General features: G+C 44.5%; 1 pseudogene; it reads right to left on the minus strand.

Moving 5' to 3' along the window:
• Window positions 1–16,698, minus strand: part of LOC115645045 — an 88,733-nt pseudogene extending 72,035 nt beyond the window's left edge.
• Window positions 16,699–17,050: the final 352 nt, after the last annotated feature.

The raw sequence follows: 17,050 nt of genomic DNA on the forward strand, positions 1-17,050 counted from the left end.
CACTCTCCCGGCACGGCAAGCCACGGGGTCCGTGCTCCCGGGCCGGAACGCGGGGCCGAGCGCAGCAAGCTGCCAGCCCTCCCCCACCTTATCCCTTCCCCTGGAGCCCGGCCACCGCGCACAGCGCTCTGGGGGTTGGGGCTGCGCGGGGAGGCAGACATGGTCCCCGCTCAACCGGAGGGGCGGGGCTGTGTGCTCCCGTGGAGCAGCGTATCTAGCTCTTTGTGGAGCCTAATGGTAAGGGGCCCAGGGCTGGGGGCAGTTAGGGGACAGGGAGCAGGGTGGGATCCCGGGGGGGTTTGGCTGGGGTGGAGGTCTCTGGAGGGGGCAGTCAGGGAGCAGGGGGGGTGGATGGGGCATGGGAGTCCTGGGGTCTATGAGGGGGCAGGGAGTGAATAGGGGTCAGGGCAGTCAAGGGGCCAGGAGCAAGGAGGGTCCTGGGGGGGAAGTTAGAGTGGGGGGTCTCTGGAGGGGGTGGTCAGGGGACAAGGAGCTGGGGGGTTTGTATGACTTGGGAGTTCTGGGGGTCCTGTCAGGAGGCAGGGATGTGGAGGGGGGTTGGGGCAGGCAGGGGACAGGTAGGAGGTAGAGTCCAGTCTGGGGACAAGGAACAGGAAGGCTTAGATAGGGGGTGGGGTCCTGGGGGGAGCAGTTGGGGGCAGGGGTCCCAGGAGGGGGTAGTCAGGGGACAAGGAGCAACAGGGTTGAGAGTTTTTAGGGGAGCAGTCACCCAGCACTCTCCCCTGAGCCCTGACCCCCAACGCCCTCCACACACACACCACGCCCTCTGCCCTGAGCCCCGCACCCTCCCAGGCCCCTGCCCTGAGCCCTGTACATCCCTCATACATACCCAGCCCTCTACTTGACTCCTTCATCCCCCCCCCATCTGCAACCCTAGCCCTGACTCTGGCTTCCCTACCCATACCCAGCGCCCCCTCTGCCCTGACACCTACACCCCCTCACATACCCAGCCCTGACTCCAGCCCTCCGCATCCTGGCCACTGGCCCTGCACAGCCCACTGCTGGTCTGGGGTTCTGGTAGACGGACCCTTGCCAGCCGGGGTCCCGGTCGCAGGCCCCGCTCAGCCCGCTGCCAGCCTAGGTGAACAGAATCCCAGACCAGCAGCAGGCTGAGCGGGCTGGCAGCGTAAGATCAACATTTTAATTTCATTTTAAATGAAGCTTCTTAAACATTTTGAAAGCCCTGTTTATTTTACAATACAACACTAGTTTAGTTATGTAATATATAGACTTAGAGACCTTCTAAAAAACGTTAAAATGTTTTACCGGCACGTGAAACCTTAAATTAGAGTGAATAAATGAAGACTCGGCACACTGCTTCTGAAAGGTTGCCGACCCCTGCCTAATAGTGATAGACTTTAGGAAATCAACCTATGGAGCTTAACAAAGAGAAGGTTAAGGGGTGATCTGATTCCAATCTATAAATACCTATGGGGGAACAAATATTTAATAATTAGCTCTTCAAACAAGCAGAGAAAGGTATAAAATGATCCAGTGGCCCGAAGTTGAAGCTTGACAAATTCAGACTGGAAATAAGGCATATATTTTAAACAATAAGAGTACAGTAGAACTTCAGAGTTACGTACATCCCAGGAATGGAGATTGTCCATAACTCTGAAATGTCCCATAACTCTGAAGAAGAGGTTATGGACTTCAGCCACATTGGGGCTTGGGGCTGCAGCCGTGGGGGTGGGGCTTCTGACTCTTGGGGCACCAGGGCTCTGGGCTGGGGGCTCAGGGCTGCTGCCTGTCAGGGCTACAGCTATCCCCCTATTCCATTTTGTTTCTTACAGCTGTCTCCACTCCATTTTGTTTTTGTTCTCCTCCTGTGGCCGCCCTTCCCTGGCTGTTAAGTTGTTTACCAGGGCCACTGCCCTTCTCAAATGGAGGGCCCCTTAAGTTGTTTAACAAGAGCCATTGCCCTTCTCAAAGGGATGGCCACTTGTGCTGCGTGCTAAATGGGACCACTGCCCTGTTCAAAGGGTTAGTCTTGTTATCACTTCATTGAACCTGGGCTCGGTGTAGGGCAGGCAATGTCCAGAGCTGCAAGGCCTATTGTGTTTTTAAGATCCTGGGCATGAGTCATAGGCCTCATGTGCTTTTGAGTCACCTATTGCACAGGACTCTGCCCAGACATGTTTCTGTGCTCGCCTGCAGTTTTTCCCTGTGCCTCCTCCCCTGTGACAGAGGGAGCCTATCAGGATTACTGGCGGGAAACTGCCTGAGTTTGCCTTTAAAAACAGACATTTTTGAAACAAACATCAGAAAGGTTCCTGCATTGCTGCCTAGTCTGATCAGCCAGGGGTTTTGGGGAGTCCTTTCTCCGCTCTCATTTTATTTTTGAGCGTACCCCCGGTTTTTTAAACCCCCCCATGAATAACGAATTGCTACCTGAGAGATCTCCTGATTATTGAAACTGTACTGAGCCCTCCTTGCTTCTTCTGATATTGCTGCTGCTTCTGCCTTTGCTGCTGCCTTGGGGACTGGTAAGAATCCCTCTGTGAAATTTTCCCTACTTTTATTTTATTATTTTAGCTGCTGGCTCTGTTTCCCCAGCACACAGACTCAAGCTAAACCTTGGTCTGTGTCTTAAAACCTCTCTTAGACTCCGCAGCCTATGCCGCTAAAAATAAGTTTGTGCCGCTGCTACTCTCTGCTCCTGTGGGCTTTGCCTCGGGGCTCCCTGCTTTCAGCTGTATCCATTGCTGCAGCCACCATCCCTTGGCTTCCTTGGGGGCTGCCTTGGGAGCTGTATCCTGGGCACATACCACTCTGCCCTCTGTGACTTCCCCATAGCATAAGGTGCACAATAGGTTTTGGTTTTTTAGTTTAATAAGTCATAGTTTGTTAAGATTGTAGAGCTTGTAAGTTCACCTGCCTTGTTATAGTTTACTGTTTTGTTGCTCTGTATAGTTGCTTGTTATAGTTTTGCTTAGAATTGTGATATTTGTTGTTTTGCCTAATCGTTGGTTAAGATAGATAAGGTTTTTGCTGCTTAAATTCATCTTCCCGCTGTCCCGATCTCTCCCTGAACTTTCCCGTGTCTGTTTTTCCCCCACTCCAATCTCCCCCTCTGTGTGCTCCTCCGTGTCTCCCTGTTATAACCCTTTGCTGCTTTTTCCCCCGCATCTGCACTCTCTCCAAACTTCCCAATCCCTTGCTGCTTCTCCCCCTGTATAACTTCCCAAACCCTTTGCTGCTTTTTCCCCCGCATCTGCACTCTCTCCGAACTTCCCAACTCCTTGCTGCTTCCCCCCTCCCCGCGTCTGCATCACCCTCCGAACTTCCCAAACCTCTTGTTGCTTCTCCCCCTGTGAAACTTCCCAAACCCTTTGCCGCTTTTTTTCCCTTTGTTTTTGGTGTCTGCTTGTTGCTTAAACCTCTCTCTAGCCCTTCTTTACACTTCTCCGCTGCCCCTCCCCTACTGAAGATCACCATCACACTGCTCCGTTGTCCTTACCCTGCAGGGCTTCAGAGTCTCTCGCTGCTTCCAGCCGCACTCTCCTCTCATCAGTTGCCACTAATCATTCACTCCCCTCCCCCTTCCTGTTCCTTGACCCAGCCTGTAGGTACACTCTTGCAGATTATTTGCTATCCTAGCCTCACAAATTAAGTCATTAATTTTCTTTTATACCATTACATTGCATAATTTCACTTATCACCCATATTGTATCATTGCACTGTGATTCACCTTTTACTTGTAATTATAACACCCCATTGATTGCTTCCACTTTTCTGATATACTTTGTATTTGCATTGATACCATTGTGTTACATTGTGTATAAGGCCACTAACCACTTAATACATTCTATCTAAGATTGTTGACCATTTTATATAGAAGCTACCATTTTATTTTGCATTTCTTTTGATACGCTTATTGACTGTACTGGATCCCATTGTGCTGAACCCCACTTACTGTACCCCACTGTTAGAACTCCCTACACTGTTCAATAAGCAGAACCCCCCCATCATTGTCTATTGTAAACACCCTATACACCCCATCCCATCATATTTCATTGTTAAATTCCCACCACTTCCTTTTTCCTTTAATAAAGAAATTAATTGGCACCCCATCTGTGTGGTAATTGCTCCCCAAGATCCCATATACCTGCAGGCAGGGACACTGTCCTACAGGAGCACTGGGGCTCAGCTCTTTAGACCTGGGGAGAGTGTTTGGCTTGGGGCTTCAGCTCTGCTCTTGGTTTCAGCCTTCTGCTTTGCACCAGGGCACATGGCTTCAGCCCTGCAGTTCCGTTCCTGGCTTTAGTCCTATGCGGGACGCCGAGGCTCCCCATGGCTCCGCTCCCAGCTTTGGTGGGTGTGGGGCAGAGCTCAGGACTTTAACTACGAGGAGAGTGCTGGTGCTGAAACCAGAGCTCTCCTCATAGCTAAATCCCTGAGCCCTGGCACCCCCTATTGGGGCTGAAGCCAGGAGTGCAGCTGCAGGGCTGAATCCCTGAGTCCCAGCACTCCTCCCCGCCAGTCTAAAGCCCTTAGTCCCAGTGCTCCCAAGGGTCAGAAGCCCCTCTCCTCCCTCCCACCTCCCAGAGCCCTGACCCCACCTCCTCCTCCCACGGCTGCAGCCTCAACCCCCCTTGACTGAAGCCATGAGCCTCAGAGCTAAAGCCCTAAGGCAGTACAGTATTTGCTTTTTAAATTTTGTCTGTGCTGCTGGCCGACTGAGAACTTCCTGTTCCAGAGGGTGTCTGGTTGTCCAGTAAGTCCTTAACTCTGGCGTTTGTATCTTTGAGGTTCTACTGTAATTAACCATTGGAACAATTTACCATGGGCCATGGTGGATTTGCCATACCTAGCAATTTTTAAATCAAGCCTGGATGTTTTTCCACAAGATCTGCTCTGGGAATTATTTTGGGGAACTTCTATGGCCAGTGTTATAGAGCAGGTCAGACTAGATAATCGCAGTGGTCCCTCCTGGCCCTGGAATGTATGAACTGTGCTGGGCATGGCACAAGCAGACTGGAGTGGAGCGGGAGAGCCCAGCTGCCAACCGACCTTAAGTGGGCTCCACAAATGAACGTCTCCAAGGGCAGGAGCATATAGCATCCGTAGATTTTAAAATAGTATTGTAAATCCTACAGTTTGGGATCTTAATATTACTTTGGAAGGTGTTAATGGTTGCCCTCAAGCATGTCTTTGATATGTAGATCAATCACAGACCTGGAAAAAATCAACGGGCATATTAATCACCTTTCATTCAGGCTAAATGGGAGGAGAAATTAGATATCTCTTTGTGCAGCGATAGCTGAAACTACTGAAGCCACCGCCCCAGGCACTGGTCAGCATGCCAAAGCCTGAGCAGAAGTGAAGTCATATGGACTGAGGGGTTTACCTTGGAACTGATTGCAAATGCGGGGGCTGCAGCACTGATTGGTTATAACTGTGTGTGTCTGTGTGTGAGAGGTAAAAAGCCACAGAGTGTAAGAAAAGTCATGAATGTAGACTAGGAGGAAGCTGAGAGAACTTCTTTTGGACAGTACCCACTGGAAAGGCAATTTTGGATTTTTGAATAAGGAAACAGACTACCATTGTTTGTTTCTGGTGTGTTGAGTGAAACAGGGCTTTGTGAGCATTCTTTGTAAATAAACAGGCTTCCACCAGAGAAATACTTGACTCTTTCACCAGTTTCTCCTTCTAACATAAATAACCCAATAAGGCCCCAAATATTGGCCAACTGCTCAGGCCGAAAAGGAGCAACAGCAACAAAGAAACAGATTTTTAAAAGATTTACATATAAGCAGCTATAAATCCTTAACAACACTTTGCATTTTGGCCTGGGAGTCACATTATAATTAATTATCACAATACTCCTAAGAATTAGGTCAGCACTATTATTTCCTTTTTACATAACATGAGATTAAGGTACAGACAGGCTGTAACTCACCCCAGGGTGAGAAAGCCAGTGGAGACAGAGCTGAGAGTGTTGTTTATTGAAATATTCCAGAGAGAGAGAGAGAGAGAATTTAAGCATAAGTAATATAAGATTGTTCAAATAAAGTATGAATGTTTCAACTCAACTTTGTACTTAAGAGTTCATTTTTATGAAAGGAAAGAAATGGGATTATTAGGAATTGAATGACTGGCAAGCCTTTTTCTTAGAAGAACTAATAGTTTAAAGCAGCTATATATCAGGTGGTAATCATGGATTAGGCTGAAATACACAGAAGACAGGGTTGCATGAACCCTCTGATATTTTATGTGGAATTAGAAGTCTGGCATTGTAGTAAATAGGAATACCTGCAGGAGCTTAAATATAGTGTGGAAATCATTGAAACACAACACCAAAACCAAACTCAAGATTTATCAGGGCTGTGTACTTTCAACACTACATATGACATGTCCAAACTGTCTTCCTTCCATACAACCTGCCTCAGAAAAATCCTCTCTATCTTTTGGCCCAGAACAGTCTCAGACCAAGATCTATTGACACAGTGCAGCCAAGAGGATTTGAGCACCATCATTGCCAGGAGGCATTGGAGATGGATTGGTCATGTGCTTCGGATGGAAACTGATTCCATCACCAGAGTAGCAATAAGATGGACACCTGAAGGCAAGTGAAAACGAGGCCTCTCAAAAACAAAATGGCAAAGAGCTGTGGAAGCTGACCTGAAAAACCTGGGACACAGCTGGGAAACCATTGAAAGACTTGCCAGAAAGAGACAGGAGTGGAGGAGCTTCGTCAATGCCCTAAACACCAGAGGTGTAATAGGAACATGATGACAATAATGATGTTTGTAGTAAATTATTAACGAGTATAATAGTTGTTCCAACACAGGAAGGGAAGGAGCCAACTAACAACTACAGGGGATCTTATATGAAAGTCATAAAACACTTGAAGGTTTTAATAAAATGAATAAAATTAGTCAAAGAAAGACATAAAAATAATCTACAGTATTTTATGAAATAAAACTAATTACAAGCAGGATAAAACTATAAAGAGAGTGGGAAGAAAACCACCAGTTTTATCCATTTTAAACTCAAAGTTGGAACATTTTCCACTTCACCAATAGGGTGTAACATTCAGGAGTATTAGCTGCTATCATTGGCCAGATCTTTTTCTTAAATGTGGTTTAAGAAAAACAGGTTTTCCCAGCATGCACTGGACTCAATGCATCACAGCTAAGGCAAAAAAGAATAACAATTTTTGAAAATCTTGGGCCAGATTCTCGGGTACACCTAAGCTATGTTATATGCACTTGATGAGGCAGAGGACGAAATGTGGCTTTCCTCAACCTCCTGTGCCCCGTCCTAAGAATAGTAGGGGGCTAATTCAACTGCTGGGGCAAGATACAACAGCCTCTGGACTTCTTTAACTTGTGCCAGTTACTGGAAGACCAATTTCTCCTATCCCCTCACTCCCTGTACATTTGCTTTTCACAGGTATAAATGACAGTAGAAGGTGCAAGACAGTGAAGACTTGGGCCTGTCAAAATTTAAATATATATAAACAATTTCAAGAAACAGAAATAATTAAATATGATAATTGCAGGAAAGTGTAAAAATGCTAAGCTACAGTATATAAAATTCTGCTCTTACGTAAGTGATGTGTTGAAAATAATGATCTTGCAGTACTCATTTCAAAAATAGCACTTCTTTCAAGATAAATGTAAACAGAGCGTATAGCATTTTACTGGCCTAGCATTTATGGTACAAGTTTCACAACAGCAGATATCACTACTGCATGAGGTATTTGCTTATTCTTGTACCTCCCTCATTCATACTGCTGCCACTACTTGTTTTCCAAATATTCCCTTTGGTAGAAGAGAAGGCACACATGTCGACAGCAATCTTCACCATACATAACTGCCTTCAGCTTTTTCCACTCACATCTTCTACTATGTTGTGCTTATAGAATTTCACAATACAGATTTTTGTTATTAGCAGGACAAAATCTTAGAAGGATTAAAAAAATTGTTTATATGGATAATGAGAACATCCACAGTTACATTAAATAAGGTTTTCTTTTAAAATAAGAAGGGATATAAAACCTTATATGGTAAGGCATGGTGCCTCCTCCTCATCATCATCTAACACAAACACTAGTCACCCTGGAATTAAATCCTGTCCCCATTGGTCACTGACTTCACTGGGGCCAGGATTCACCACTAATTTCCCACAGAAGGAAGGAAGGATGGATGCAACAATGATGCATCACTGCTGATGGAAGAATGAGTTTTGGAAACCCAGCTCCAAAAGTGTTCTGCCACTGACAGAGAAATTAGAGTACAGAAGGTTGCCCATGACCAGCTCTTTGCTAATGAGGGAGGAAAGATGAAGACTTCTCTCAGGTAGAGCAATTTCAGAGCAGAAAAGAAGCTTGTTAATAGTATAAATTATGCAATCCTTAAACCTCTCTTTCGAAAGCTGGTTATGATTTAATTTGCAGCCTATTTTTAACTTTTTTTTAAAAACTGTGCCCAATGTTTCATTTTCTGTAGCACAAACAGTACAACTGAGGGTTTTTTTTAACAAATCAAAGGCCCAAGTCACATACAATTTTTCTAAAACAATTTTTAACATAATCATTTTTGAGGCAATTATTAGGTGGGGAGCAATACTGAGTGCAATGAACTCCTTAGTATACCTTTGCCATCTGTAATAGATTAAATGAAATCTGTTCATGTTTATAGATTCCTCTGCAGGCTGAACTAATAGAGCAACAGCTCAGTTACTTCCCCAGATAGAAGTCTGTTTCTTTTTTGGAGTCGAAGGTTGTCGATTCTGTTCCCTGATGCCAGAACTATATACTACTAACTAATGATTACATTGTCTGTACAGTTAAGAAATATAGGTCATTGCTTCCTTTCACTTAAACTAGTCTCAGTACAATATGTCTCAGTGATGAGGATGAAACCTATTGTTGGGGACAGATTATCCCGCATCTGCCTACTGCAGGGTTCTTACATCTGGTGTTGGCTACTGACAGAGACAGGATACTAGACTTGATGACCTTGGTTCTGATCCAGTATGGTAATTCCTATATTCCTATGTACAGTACCTCAAAGCTGAGTGGCTAAATGCCTACTTTGCTGGCCTCTCAGTATGACTTTGTACAATTCAAGTACGTTCATCACATTTTTCAGCTGATTGTGCTTTAATAGCAGAAAAGAATCATGACTTCTAATTTCAGTAAAATATGTACTTATTTACATTGCCACAAAGAACACAGGCAATATAAAATCAAATTAAAGATATCTTAGGAAAATGGTAATTGTCATACAGTGGTGTCTATCTAGTTTAGTATCCTGTCCAACAAGGGGAGGTACTACACCGCTACCTCAATATAACGCCACCCGATATAACACAAATTTGGACATAACGCAGTAAAGCAGTGCTCCGGGACGGGGGAGGGCTGCACACTCCAGTGGATCAAAGCAAGTTCAATATAACATGGTTTCACCTATAACACGGTAAGATTTTTTGGCTCCCAAGGACAGCGTTATGTCGAGGTAGAGGTGTATTTCAGAGGAAGGTACAAGAAACCACATGTGAGTAGTTTTCTTCACTAATCTCTGTGACTAGTTTCCACAGAAATATTAACAAATAATCCATTTCTGCTTCACATATGTATAGCTTTGAAACTATTTTACCATCAAAACATAGTTGAATAAAAAAATGTGAAATAACCAACATGTACAGGCACATGCTAGACCAAATTGGTGGTAATTAAATTTCTTGTCTATCCTACCAATAAACTCCAGGTTAACTTTTTATTATAGATTTTATATACATATTATCTCTCTATAGCTCTATATTTTATATAGAGATGATATATCTAAACAAAGGGACACATCAAACAGGGGCGGCTCTAGGTATTTTGCCACCCCAAGCATGGCAGGTAGCCTGCCTTCAGCGGCTTGCCTGCGGGAGGTCCTCAGTCCCACGGATTCAGCGGCATGCCTGCTGAGGGTCCGCTGAAGCCGCGGGACCAGCGGACCCTCCACAGGCATGCCGCCGAAGGCAACCTGCCTGCCGCCTTTGCGGCAACAAGCAGATGGCCCCCCGTGGCTTGCCGCCCCAGGCACGCGTTTGGCATATTGATGCCTGGAGCTGCCCCTGTGATCAAAATAGGTTGTCACTATTTGCAATGTTATGAGAACCAGCAAAACAAAAAGCTTCTTTTACACCCAAATTATTTGCCTCAGAAATGATTCAGCAAACAAGAATCTGCAGTGAATTTACTGATAGAACACTGCTCTTATTGAGTTCCCCAAGGGTATATACAATAGTGCCACCATTAGGAACAAGTCCTGTGATCAGTGACATTGGCTGCAACTTCTATGCCAAATAGGGTGACCAGATAGAAAGTGTGAAAAATCAGGACGGGGTGGAGGGTAATAGGCACCTACATAAGAAAAAGCCATAAATATTGGGACTGTCCCTATAAAATCGGGATATCTGGTCACCCTAATGCCAAATGATTTCATTATGTTGCTCTCTCATATGATTTGGTGTCTGTAAGAAAACTAATGATTATGCAGCTACTTGCATACTACATTACATCAAATATTTCTAGGGCAGGAATAAATATGTAGTGCAAATTCTGGCATATTGCTTTAAATATAATGACTTCAGTGGGGTCAGGATTTCACGAACTGATTTATTACATCTGTACAAAAATAATCTAAAAAAGCCTCATAGAAATTAAGGTTACTGACTACTATTTTATTAGGAACATGATACACTAGCAGATTTCTAATTAGACTTTTAATTACTTAATTCATCAAAGTAAAGTGAAAAAAAATAAGATTTCATTCTCAGAACAGTAGGTGGTTGAATCTCTGTCTTGTTTCTAAAAGGTGGCAGTAATTCTCTTCTGAAAAGTTAGTTTGGGGGAGTTTGACAATCTTAGGCTTCTCCGCTGTTTAAGATGATCAAAGTTTTAATTAACCTGATTCCGAGATGCTGTGCAAAAATAACCACAATAGGCTGAGCTGATAGATAGTTCAGATAGAATTTCAAGGCAAATGGAGAACAATTTTGTCTATAGAGGCACTAAGCTAATTAACATTCACTATCCGTGATACACTGAATACTGTCCATTAAGAAATCATATTTAATGTAGATGGGTAGTATCAGGACCCTGAGAACTGAATTGTTGCATGGGAAAATATACACTAAAACCTCTTGTGCTCTGAAATCTAAACTTTCATTTTAAAACCATTGTGTGAAATCCTGGCTCTACTGGAGTCAATGGCAAAACTCCCATTGACTTCAATAGGACCATGCTTCTAGCTATGTTTCTAGGCCTTGCAGTCATGAAGCTCCTTGAAAATGTGAACTGAGTTTATATAGTCTCTGTCAGGGTTGGTCTAATCGCAAACTTTCATGGAAATTACTAACTTTGTGGTAAGTCACTGATTTTGGTGCAAGTCTGAGGATAAAAGTGTCATTTTAATTTAGCTTAAGCAGGTAAAAAATGTACCGTAGTTAAAAAAAAGATAGCTGTTGGCTATGGAAAGCAAACTGACTACTGCATTAAATTGGAGTACGTAGGCCAGGGCGGAGAGGTCATGTGTGATAAGATCAAACCTTATTGTAAACCTGTTAACATAGAAGGATGCTACTTTCATTCTTGGTTTGGTAATGGCAAGGTCACACTTAGCCATGTCAGGGAGCCAGAAGGATACAAATGACAAACATTCATCTTAATGCAGGTGGCAGAAACTCACTCACATTGAGCTAAAACTCTTATATGTTAAAGCTTGAAGGCTCAGACCAGCACCTTGACTCTCTGAGAGAAACATACACCTCTAGAAATGTGAACACCATATTTTCTGATTTTGTTTTTGTAACTCAAAGGGTTTAGACCTACCTGGGGAAAGTAGGGAGCCTTAGACCTTCATATATTTTTTGTAATATTTATCTTTGATTTCCTGTTGATCTTTCAATTTTGTAATTTGGGATATTCAATTCTTCTTGGGATAATTCACTACAGTTTGTTTTTGGAGACAAGGAGAAAACTTCTGATCTCTGGTGAGAGGTGGAAAAGTGGTCAACAGTTCCTGACTTGTGGAGATTTAGTCCGGTGTGATACCCCAGGGATTACCAAAAGGCTGACTCAGACTGGTAAATTATCAAAGGTAATATTAGCATAACTGTTAGAATTATTAGATTCTGGTGGGGGAAGAGCAAAATAAAAATAAGGGACCAAATTTTGGCGCTCCACTTTAATTTGTGCTCACTTTCTGGATGGCCCATGAGTGCTTGTACCCACCAATAATCAAAACAAGATTCACAGGGAGGATTCTTAGAGGCTGCAAGCAGATTGGCAGAAAAGGGTACACATTATCATAGAATCATAGGACTGGAAGGGACCTTGAGAGGTTATCTAGTGCAGTCCCCTGCACTTGTGGCAGGACTAAGTATTATCTAGATCATCCCTGACAGGTGTTTGTCTAACCTGCTCTTAAAAATCTCCAGTGATGGAGATTCCATAACCTCCCTAAGCAATTTATTCCAGTGCTTAACCATCTTGACAGGAAGTTTTTCCTAATGTCCAACCTAAATCTCCCTTGCTGCAATATAAGCCCATTGCTTCTTGTCCTATCCTCAAGAGGTTAAGAACAATTTTTCTCCCTCCTCTTTGTAACAACCTTTTATGTTTTGAAAACTGTTATCATGTCCCCTTTCAGTCTTGTCTTTTCCAGACTAAACAAACCCATTTTTTTTAATCTTCCCTCATAGGTCATGTTTTCTAGATCTTTAATCATTTTTATTGCTCTTCTCTGGACTTTCTCCAATTTGTCCACATCTTTTCTGAAATGTGGTACTCAGAACTGGACACAATACTTCAGCTGAAGCCTAATCACTGTGGAGTATCGCCTTTTTTGCAAGTGTTACACTGTTGACTCATATTTAGCTTGTGGTCTACTATGATCCCAGATCCCTCTCTGCAGTACTCCTTCCTAGCAGTCATTTCCCATTGAACCCCATTTGTTCCACTAACAGTAAGAAATTGGTGGTGACTATCCCAGCTGATCCCTGCTCAGAACTCCAGAAGAAGGTGAAAACACATCAAGATTCTAGCCAATATCCAGAGCAAGAAAATTTCTTCCAGACCCCAAACTGGCAACCAAAGGAACACAGAATTTAACCCAATTTTTTATTTGCTTTCTTACATCAGTCTCACCCACACAAAAGAGATGAATTGCCAATTTTTTAAAAAGTGACACACACAATAGCCAAAGAAAAACAACCTTCTTGTCCCCATCTTGGATCAGAAATTGTATAATTGGTCCATACGCTCACCGGCAACATCTCATCTCTCCCTTTATCAGTAAATATTCTTGAACACTGCTGACATGATGCAGCCTTCTACACTAGCCACCCCACAAAAATGTTTGGTTTTAATCATTCCTACTACATTCCACCCATACTTTTTTTCCCACATGTTTTTGATTTTTTGTTTTAAAGCTTGATAATATTCACCTGGGGCCATTTCGATTCCTCATTAGTAGCCAGTTCCAACCCCCCTTGCTGACCTTCACAGTTAGTTCAGTCAACAATTCTGCTGACACTATTTTATTTTAAATAAAAATTATAATATACTGATTTACACCCACAAACATCGTAAAATAATTTTATCCAACACATGTCAACTTTCTCAAACTCAAAAAACCAAAATCATAAAGGGATCCTTAAAACTTTGCAATAGCTAAATGATCACTGAAGTAAGCAAAAGCGGTCTGATGTTTTTTCCAGTGTGGAAAAGCATTCATTTGATTTTTTCTTTAACCAGAAGCCAAACTTTGAGCCTAGACAACTAGGAGAACCTGAAAAGGAATCTGATATTCCACTTGGCTCACATTCATACACACTCAACCTTCCCTAGTTTGGTCTTTCCTCACTGACCTCTGCCAGCAGCCACGGTGACACCCAAACACCGTGTAATGACCCTCAAGTAATAATTGTATTTGATGTGCTAAAAAACAATCCAACCAACCCACACTCTAGGGTGTAAAATGTAAGTACTGGGTTGCTAGGGCCCCTTCAGGAGTTGGGAGGAGAGATATCACAGAGTGAAGAACAAGTAACATGCTAGAAGAAAGAAGCACATTCTTCCCATGGTGCCAACCCCAGGCTTGTGCATCACACACCCCTGCAGGGCCAGGGCAGGCAGCACCGCATGAGGACAGGCAGCTGAGCACCGGTACTGACTTCTCTTTCATGCCCTGGGGTTCCTGACGCTGCTGACTTCAACGTGACCAGAACCCGGCCATGGGTCTCACTTCTGGGGGCTGATGGAGGGGAGACACCGCAGATACCCACATACACGCACAGAAGCCAACACCCCACAACTTTTTGGCTCCCAGAGATCCCAATCCCTAGTCATCCCCGGAATCAATAAAACATCCAGAGGCTGCAGCAGCTTTGGGGGAGGGAGCTAAACAATGTATTTTTTGTACCCCCATTGCTTCAGGGGGAGAGGAATGGTTCAGTGGTTTGTGCACTGGCCTACTAAACCTAGGGTTGTGAGTTCAGTCCTTGTGGGGGCCATTTAGGGATGTGGGGCAAAAATTTGTCTGGGGATTGATCTTGCTTGAGTAGGGGGTTGGACTAGATGACCTCCTGTAGTCCCTTCCAACCCTGATATTCTATGAACAAACAACAGCTGCTACAGAGGAGGTAACTGAAAAGTAGCAACTCTAGTCAAAGGATCAGTGAGACTTTGACCCCCCCCCTTCCACAATGGGCAGATACAAAATATACTGCCTCAGACAAATGAACCTTCTGGTCTTTTCCTGAAAAGAGTGGAGGAGGATCCAATTTAATATATATATGCTACAGCATAGAGGTAGTTACATGATAACAAAAACAGCTTAAGTTCAGGAAACCAATTTCCCCTTACTCTCAGCCAGAAATCTATCAATGGTGTCTAGGATATTTTCCCCCCTCAGGATATTCAGGACCCAAAGAATCTGTGAGTTCATCATCCCCACATCAGAGTCACTACTGACCACAAGGGGAGAATCTCAGAGAGACTGGAGGGAGGGGCAAAACTAATACCAGAGAATTCTCTATGTCCCCAGTCAAGGAACCACCCTCAGCAGCACCCTCAACAGTGTGTTTCCCAACTGCACTGACCAAACTAGCCCACTTCATAGCACCCTCTGAAACTGGAACTGCCTCCTCCTTCAATGGCCTTTTTTGTTTTAGGGGCTTTGCCAGCAAGCCAGAATCCTCAGTCTAGAAAGGTCACAGATTCCATAGCAACAGGCTCAGCCTCTATTTTGCAGTCAGACTCAAGCCAAGAGGCCACTGAGTCAGGAGCCACAGAACTAGTAATGCCATTTCCCCCAGATTGTTAAGGGGGGCATTAACCCCCCAGAACCAACATCCCTAGAGACACCCAGAGCCTGTTGGGACACAAGCTCTGCCACAGCCAACCCATCCTGTGCTTTACTCTCAGAAACCCCCACATTCCCAGGCACAGAGTCACCATTCTAAGGAGCAGCCTGCTGCCTCTTCTGAGGGCACTGATTAACTCCCATAATGAAAAGTGGCTTGGATCCCTGCAGAGCATATCTTAACCCCACAATGCCTCTTGTAGAGGAATGGGCCGGATCCATTGGTAGGGGTGAACCCTCAAACTGTTCCCACAGCCAAAGGTTACATGCCCTGCTCCTCCTGCATTTGCAGTCTGTGTGATGGCTGTGGAGTCCCTGTGTTCTCTACATGCTAAATGTTTTGTTCATAAAGGGTGAATACAGATTAAGTTGAACAAGTGAAACTTTATTAAACTCTTTGTACTGCTCTGTCCATGTGGCTGAGCTGCTTCCAGCCTAACTTTGTGTGTTCCCTTTTCTCCCATTGTCCGATCAATAACAGTGCCTCCAGAGAATGTTGGCCCTCTGAATCTAGTTCCACTGCTCATGATACACTGAGGAGAGCAGCACTTCCTCCCCCACCTGCCTTAGAGCCATTTACATTTTCACAGATTATAATACAATTATAGATAGAGGGAGTTCTTGTGATTGGAAGTTCACCCCGCATTGGCAGGGAAGGGGTTAATAGAGCCCTAGGGAAGCTGTGCGGAAAGCAGCCAATAGGAAAGAGACTGCAAGAAGCAGCCAATCCTGGCCCAGTGGGCTCACATAAAAAGAGCTGCAGGGCCAAAGTCAGTCTCTGCTGGGAGCTTGAAGAGAGAAGACTGTGTCCTGCAGCATCTTGGACAGAGTAGTGCAGTTAGGGACTATGGAGTATAGAAGGAGCTCCAGATGGGCTGCTGAGACTGAGTAGGGTGCTGTGGGGAAGGGGTCCAGGGAAATGCAGTGGTGGTCAAGTCAAAGGAATGCAGTAGATGACTGTGGTTCAGAGAGTCCCTAGTCTGGGGCCCAGAACAGTGGGTGGGCCCAGGTCCCACCCATTTGCCTCTGGTGAAATGGCTGTACAGTTGATTGTAGATTCCCTGGAAGTGGGGAGTAGAGGGCTGTGTCATTAAGAGGATGCCACAGTCCTTGGAGTAATGTGAGCAATGTGACAGTGGTGAGGCACCATCAGGAGAGGGTATGCAAGATGGCCAGCAGGAGGTGTCAGTGTGGTGAGGGGAGCCCCATCACAGACCTTCCCCTTACCTCTTGGCTGCTTCTTCCTTTGTATTCCCCTAAGCAGTGGCTTAACACTTACCTTGGGCTTTTCCAACTCCCTGGCAGGCATTGTATGGTTGACAGTATCCCTTAGCAGCCAGAGTGTCCCATCTCCCTGTGGAGTTTGGATTCATAGTACTTTCATCTGTGCCTTGGTTTCCCCCACTTCCACATGGAATTCTGGACACTGCCATGCTTAATACTGGCTCTGTTATCTGGCTGAAGGATATCTGTGAGTAGGCCCTTTGGCCATGGGGCTGGCTCTAATGGATTTACAGCTGAGCTCTTGCAATAACTCTTTCAAATACATCAAAAAGGAATATCCTCCAGTATCCCCATTGTCAAGTTCACAGAACCTTCTTCGGTGTCTCTAATAACATGCCCCACAGGCAGAATGATGGGGTTCATGGCAGGAACCTTCA

This window comes from Gopherus evgoodei, chromosome 2 (assembly GCF_007399415.2).
Source record: "Gopherus evgoodei ecotype Sinaloan lineage chromosome 2, rGopEvg1_v1.p, whole genome shotgun sequence".
Lineage (NCBI taxonomy): Eukaryota > Metazoa > Chordata > Testudines > Testudinidae > Gopherus > Gopherus evgoodei.